Genomic DNA, 6,460 nt, shown 5'->3' on the forward strand with positions numbered 1-6,460 from the left:
GCAATGGTGACGCGCACCCGTGACAACACTCACACTCTCTTGCAGCGCAAGGATGGTACGGTCACATATGACCCGTCTCGTCATGCGTTCTTGGCCACCCGAGAGCCCACTGATCACCGCCAGGCAGTGACATCTCCGGAGTGGCGTCATGCCATGCAACTTGAGCTTGACGCTCTTCAACAGAATGGTACCTGGAGTTTAGTTCCTCCTCCACCTCGTGTTAACGTCATTGATTGCAAATGGGTTTTCAAACTCAAGCATAAATCTGATGGCTCTGTGGATCATCACAAGGCACTCTTGTCGCGAAGGGGTTTAAACAGCGGTATGGTTTGGACTATGATGATACATTCAGCCCGGTTGTTAAACCGTCACGGTTCGACTGGTTCTATCGATTGCAGTCTCTCATGGTTGGTGTTTGTGTCAGCTAAATGTTCAAAATGCATTCCTCCATGGCATTCTTCAGGAGGAAGTATACATGAGGCATCCCCTGGTTTTGTTGATCCCTTTTCTCCTCGCCACCTATGCAAACTCCACAAAGCTATTTATGGTCTCAAACAGGCTCCTCGAGTGTGGTATTCTTTTTTTGAGAGAGTTCTCGGCTTCAGCAACTTGGTTTTTCAGCGTCAAAGGCTGACACCTCCCTTTTTGTCTTCAATCGTGCTGGTGTTACTATATTCATGCTCGTTTATGTGGATGACATCATTGTGGATAGCTCTTCTACTGTTGCCACCACCAAGCTTCTTGCTGATCTTCAGGCCTCTTTTGCTCTCAAAGATCTTGGTCCGTTACATTATTTCCTTGGCATACATGTGCAGTCTTCACCAGGGGGAATTATTTTGTCTCAACAGAAGTATATTGGCGATATCCTCCTTCGTGCCAACATGGAAAATTGCAAAATATCCACTACACCTATGTCTTCAAGTGAGAAACTAGACAAGGGCAGTGGAACACCTCTCTCTCTCTCTCTGGAAGACAACACAAGATACCATAGTTTGGTTGGAGCTCTTCAGTATCTAACACTCACGAGTCCGGACATCTCCTCTGCAGTAAATTGTGTTTGTCAGTTCCTTCATGCACCAACAATTATGCACTTCTCGGCTACCAAGAGGATCTTGAGATACTTGAAGTACACTCGTACCATGGGACTTTCTATCAAGAAGTCCCCTTCGATGCTATTGAGTTGTTTCTCAGATACAGACTGGGCTGGGTGCAGTGATGATGGTCGATCTACAAGAGGTTTTGCTGTTTTCCCTGGTCCCAATCTTATATCTTGGAGTTCAAGGAAGCAAGATACGGTCTCTCAGTCAAGCACGGAGTCTGAGTATAAGGCTCTTGCAAATGGAATGATGGAATTAATCTGGATATAATTAGTCCTTGGTGAGCTTGGTGTTTTCTTGTCACGCCCCCCTGTTTTGTGGCATGACAATCTCGGAGCCACATATCTATCTGCAAATCCGGTATTTCATGCCAGAACTAAGCATATAGAAGTGGACTTTCATGTTGTTCGAGGACGCGTTGCAGCCAAGGCACTTGATGTTCGATTCATCTCCTCCAAGGAACAAGTGGCCGATATCTTCACAAAGCTACTAGCCGAGACGTCATTTGTTTCAAATCGGTACAACCTGAATCTTCTTGTAGGAAGTTCAACTTGAGGGGGGATGTTAAACTGTATATTGTTAGGATAAGGAGGTTGTTAGTATCTAGGGTTTTGTGTATACCCTTTGTAACAACTCCTGTACATATCCGGCACCGCCGCAGCCCTAGAGGCTGTGCATGTAATGAACCCAAAGGCCGTCGTTCCAAGGTGAGCCAATCTAATCTACATTTCTCTAGTTTCACATCACTTAGCCTAGAATATGGCAACTTGAATACATAGCTATAAGTGAATGCTGTGGAGGACAGTATATATATACAGTTGAGCAATGAAATCCAAAACATTGTGAAGATAAACCATGAAGATAAATCAATATTGAAGACAAATCAATTTCTGAAGATAATGTAATGTGACGCCAAACAAAAATCTTCAAGAAAAGTTGGTGGTGGCATTACCCACCGTATAGGAAGTATTAGACCCAGACACAGTGGACAATTATCATGGCGCTCCGAAGTCAAATTCCGCATTAATGTATTCACACTCAAAGGGTATGTCTTCATGAATTGAAGACATACATTACTTTGTGTGTTGCGCACCTAAGTCATTAATATGCATAAGCGTTAGGATGTGTGTCCATTCATAGGACATTCGAGGATTCTAAGATATTTAGCTCACACCGCAACTTGCAAAACCTTTTCTCATCCAAGGGCTTTGTGAAGATATCTGTCAGTTGCTCTTCAGTGTTGACGTGAATGATATCAATGTCTTCCTTCAACACATGATCTCTGAGAAAGTGATGACGGATCTGAATGTGCTTTGTCTTCGAGTGCTGAACTGGATTGTGAGCAATCTTGATGGCGCTTTCATTGTTGCAGCAGAGGGGAACATTCTTCATGTTGATGCCATACTTTTTGAGGGTTTGCTTCATCCAGAGAAGCTGAGTGCAACAAGATCTACCAGCAATATATTCAGCTTCAACAGTGGAGAGTGATACATAGTTCTGCTTCTTTGAGGACTGATACATCTCCAACGTATCTATAATTTTTTATTGCTCCATGCTATATTATCTACTGTTTTGGACTATATTGGGCTTTAATTTCGACTTTTATATTATTTTTGGGACTAACCTATTAACCAGAGGCCCAGCCTAGAATTGCTGTTTTTTGCCTATTACAGTGTTTCAGATAAACGGAATATCAAACGGAGTCCAAACGGAATAAAATCTTCGGGAACGTGATTTTCTCACCGAACGTGATCCAGGAGACTTGGACCCTGCTCCAAGGAACAAAAGAGGCGGTCACGAGGGTAGGGGGCACCCCCCTAGGGCGCGCCCCCTGCCTCGTGGGCCCCTTGTTGCTCCTCCGGCGTACTTCTTCCTCCTATATATACACACGTACCCCCAAATGATCAGAACATGAGCCAAAAACCTAATTCCACTACCGCAACTTTCTGTATCCACGAGATCCCATCTTGGGGCCTGTTCCGGAGCTCCGCCGGAAGAGGGCCGTCATCACAGAGGGCTTCTACATCATCATAGCCCCTCCGATGAAGTGTGAGTAGTTTACCTCAGACCTTCGGTTCCATAGTTAGTAGCTAGATGGCTTCTTCTCTCTCTTTGAATCTCAATACAAAGTCCCCCCCTCTCTTGTGGAGATCTATTCGATGTAATCTTATTTTTGCGGTGTGTTTGTTGAGATCGATGAATTGTGGGTTTATGATCAAGTCTATCTATGAATAATATTTGAATCTTCTCTGAATTCTTTTATGTATGATTGGTTATCTTTGCAAGTCTCTTCGAATTATCCGTTTGGTTTGGCCAACTAGATTGGTAGTTCTTGCCACGGGAGAAGTGCTTAGCTTTGGGTTCGATCTTGCGGTGTCCTTACCCAGTGACAGAAGGGGCAGCAAGGCACGTATTGTATCGTTGCCATCGAGGATAACAAGATGGGGTTTATTTCATATTGCATGAATTTATCTCTCTACATCATGTCATCTTGCTTAAGGCGTTACTCTGTTTTTAACTTAATACTCTAGATGCATGCTGGATAGCGGGCGATGAGTGGAGTAATAGTAGTAGATGCAGAATCTTTTCGGTCTACTTGTCACGGACGTGATGCATATATACATGATCATGCCTAGATATTCTCATAACTATGCTCAATTCTGTCAATTGCTCAGCAGTAATTTGTTCACCCACCGTAGAATACTTATGCTCTTGAGAGAAGCCACTAGTGAAATCTATGGCCCCCGGGTCTATTCTCATCATATCAATCTCCATCACTTTAATCTTGCTTTGCCTTTTATTTTGCTTTTACTTTTTACTTTGCATCCTTATACCAAAAATACCAAAAATATTATATCTATCAGATCTCACTCTCGTAAGTGACCGTGAAGGGATTGACAACCCCTAATCGTGTTGGTTGCGAGTAGCTATCGCTTTGTGCAGGTACGAGGGACTTGAGCGTGGCCTCCTACTGGATTGATACCTTGGTTCTCAAAAACTGAGGAAAATACTTACACTACTCTGCTGCATCATCCCTTCCTCTTCGGGGAAAACCAACGCAAGCTCAAGATGTAGCAAGAAGGATTTCTGGTGCCGTTGCCAGGGAGTCTATGCAAAAAGTCAACATACCAAGTACCCATCACAATCCCTATCTCTCGCATTACATTATTTGCCATTTGCCTCTCATTTTCCTCTCCCCCCAATTCACCCTTGCCATTTTATTCGCCCTCTCTCTCTATCCTTCCTCCCGATTTGCCTCTTTTTGCCCGTTTCTTGTTTGCTCATATGGTTGGAATAGTCGTTCATTTATTACTAAACAGAGAACCTAAGATTTATGGATCCTCACACGCTTGCTAATCTTTTTAAGAGATCCAGTTATGTTGAACCAATTGCTAGTGAGTTTTGTGCACTAGATTATCTTTATGAAGTTTTGCTTGAAATTCGTGAATCTGAAAATTGCGATGAAGTATTTTATGAAGTGATTAATGATAGATATTTGAATAAAAAGAAGGATTGCAATGATGTTATTATAAATTCTATTAATGTCAATTATGCTAATAATATGCAAAACCCTAAGCCTGGGGATGCTAGTTTTGCTATGCCTACTACTTGTTGCAATGATCATGATTGGGGTGATTCTTCTTATGATCTTGAAAATTTATTTAAGCCCCATGATGAATATGAGATTGATAATAGTGTTTGCAATATTATTGAAAGTGGGTTTGGAAGAGTGTCAACTTTAGATCCCACATATTTGGAGAATGATCAATCTTATAAAAATCTTGATAAAAGTGGGTTTGGAGAAGTCATGACTTTAGTTAATGTTAATCCCACTATTTTGGAAGAGTGTCAACTTTGGATGCATGTGGATCATTTTGAAAATATTTTATGTGATAGCTATTTTGTTGAGTTTGCTTATGATCCTACATGTAATTACTATGAGAGAGGAAAATATGGTTGTATAAATTTTCATGTTACTAAATTACCTCTCGTTATGTTGAGATTGCTATTGTTTCTTTCCTCTTCCTTGCATATGCTAGTTTTTGCTTGCCTTGATAATTTGTTTTTCTATGAGATGCCTATGCATAGGAAGTATGTTAGACTTAGATGTGTTTGTCACATGCTTTATGATGCTCCTTTTGTGCTTCAGTTCTTGTCTTTCATGTGAGCATCATTAAAATTATCATTGCCTAGCTGTAAGGCTTTAAAGAAAAGCACTTGTTGGGAGACAACCCAATATTTTTCCTTGCTATTATTCAATAAATAAATTATTTAGTCTCTGTTTTGGTTGTGTTTTTTGTGTTTAATTAGTGTTTGTGCCAAGTCTTGTTGAACTTGCTGTAAAAAACAGAAACTTTAGCGCTCACGAGAACTGTTGTCATTTTTATTTGAAGAGTGATATTTAGTTAATTATTTTTGCAGATGATTAATAGATAAATTCCTCACGTCCAGAAATTTATTTTAGAATTTTTGGGGTTCCAGATCTTGTGCTAGCTACATATTACTACAGACTGTTCTATTTTTGACAGATTCTGTTTTTCGTGTGTTGTTTGCTTATTTTGATGAATCTATGGCTAGTAAAATAGTTTATAATCCATAGAGAAGTTGGAATACAGTAGGTTTAACACCAATATAAATAAAGAATGAGTTCATTACAGTACCTTGAAGTGGTCTTTTGTTTTCTTTCGCTAACGGAGCTCACAATTTTTCTATTTTGAGTTTTGTGTTGTGAAGTTTTCAAGTTTTGGGTGAATTCTTTTGATGGATCATGGAACAAGGAGTGGAAATAGCCTAAGCTTGGGAATTCCCATGGCACCCCCAAGATAACCCAAGGACACCAAAAATTCAAAGCTTGGGGATGCCCCAGAAGGCATCCCCTCTTTCGTCCACTTCCATCGGTAATTTATTTGGAGCTATATTTTTATTCACCAACATGATATGTGTTTTGCTTGGAGCATCTTGTATTATTTGTGTCTTTGTGTCTTAGTATGCCACAATCATCCTTGCTGTACACACCTTTTGAGAGAGCCATACATGAATTAAAATTTGCTGGAATACTCTATGTGCTTCACTTATATCTTTTGAGCTAGATAATTTTGCTCTATGTGCTTCACTTATATCTTTTGAGCTAAGTAGTTTTGCTCTATGTGCTTCACTTATATATTTTGAGCGTTATAATTTTGCTCTATGTGCTTCACTTAGATCTTTTAGAGCACGGTGGTGGATTTGTTTTAAAGAAACTATTGATCTCTCATGCTTTTCTTAAATTATTTTGAGAGTCTCTTAATAGCATGGTAATTTGCTTAATAATAATATGCTTGGTATTCAAGATTTTTGAAACTTCCTTTTGAGTGTGTTGAATA

The sequence above is a fragment of the Triticum urartu genome, chromosome 1A, assembly GCF_056163025.1.
Source record: "Triticum urartu cultivar PI428250 chromosome 1A, HENAU_Tu73, whole genome shotgun sequence".
Lineage (NCBI taxonomy): Eukaryota > Viridiplantae > Streptophyta > Magnoliopsida > Poales > Poaceae > Triticum > Triticum urartu.